Source organism: Ipomoea triloba, chromosome 16, assembly GCF_003576645.1.
Source record: "Ipomoea triloba cultivar NCNSP0323 chromosome 16, ASM357664v1".
Taxonomy (NCBI): domain Eukaryota; kingdom Viridiplantae; phylum Streptophyta; class Magnoliopsida; order Solanales; family Convolvulaceae; genus Ipomoea; species Ipomoea triloba.
In genome coordinates, this window is record NC_044931.1 from 7,378,094 (window position 1) to 7,379,451 (window position 1,358).

Here is a 1,358-nt window from a genome sequence, read left to right on the forward strand (position 1 = left end):
TCTCATCCTCTTCTCGGCTAGTCGCCTACCGGTACCGCCAAGCCCCGTTTGGGGAGACACGGTATACTATCCTCTCAATCTCTCTCTCTCTCTCTCTTTCTCTCAATTGACTCGAATTTAGGGTTTTTACTGGTAAAATCACTTACAATCGCAGAGGAGAATTCTCATGGCGGCAACTCTGCTCTCCAAGCCTACGCTTTCCTCTATTTTCCTCGGCCAGCAATTGTAAGTTCACGCCTTTTCACCTATTTCAAAAGGTTCAAATTTCTGTATTCTTAATTCTCCTTCCCTTTTTATTGCAGATGCAATAGAGGAAATTCGAAGAGTTCTCCACAGTGTGGGTGGATTCTCTCGAAGAGGTCTCAGTCGCGTGGGTTGAGCCTCATGGTCCCCAGGTGTGCGGTGGATACAGCGTCGTTTGGAGGTAACAAACTTTTATCCGCTTCTTAAGTGTGAGCGAATTTTATTTTATTTTATTTTTTTTGAAAAAGAGTAATTAAGCTTAAATTATGCCCAATGTTTAGTATATGAATTAAAAATTACAAAGAAAAGCAAAAAGGAAGATGGACAACATGAGGAAATGCCTCTTTATAGTTATAGTTCTGAAGATGTTTGGTTGAAGTAATAGGGCAACATGAGGAAACAAGGGGTGCTGGGGGATTGATTGGTTTCTCTTTGTGGTTAATGAAGAAATGCACTTGCAAAACATTGACAAAAGACAGCATATGAAAGTTGGGAAGAGTTCATTTTCATTTGCCAGAATTCTTGTTAGCTTATATTTCAAGCATCACTTGCAGAATTAAGGAATGCATCAACTGGATATCTATGTAATGTTTGGTTTACTTGGTCAATAATTGGTTGAGCAGAAACTTTGGCTATTCTTCTTGCTACTTTTCTAGTATAGTAGTATTCCTGTTATGCACCACTAGAAATTAATGTGCTGGACCAATCATTCTGGCATGGACCTCTTAACCCAGTTAACCATATTCCTTTTTTTCANCAATAATTGGTTGAGCAGAAACTTTGGCTATTCTTCTTGCTATTTTTCTAGTATAGTAGTATTCCTGTTATGCACCACTAGAAATTAATGTGCTGGACCAATCATTCTGGCATGGACCTCTTAACCCAGTTAACCATATTCCTTTTTTTCAAGTGTCAAGTTATTTTCCCTATAAGCATTGATTACCTTGCTTCTATCATGACTTTTGTACTTTCCAGGATTACTGAAGAGGAAAACCCCAAAAGTTAAATGGAAGCTATATGAAAATTCTGATACTAAGATATATGAACTGGAATAATGTGTCTGTTTTTTCATTTTAGAATCAGCTTCTCCTGTTTACCATTCCTCTTTTGTATGC

The 1,358-nt window shown here is 38.0% G+C and overlaps 1 long non-coding RNA gene across 1 annotated transcript; it reads left to right on the forward strand.

Annotated features, from left to right (window-relative positions):
• Positions 1-418, forward strand: LOC116007899. Its single transcript, XR_004095377.1, has 3 exons — positions 1-61; positions 155-225; positions 303-418. It is a non-coding gene; the product is annotated as an uncharacterized LOC116007899 (long non-coding RNA).
• The last annotated feature ends 940 nt before the right edge of the window (positions 419-1,358 follow it).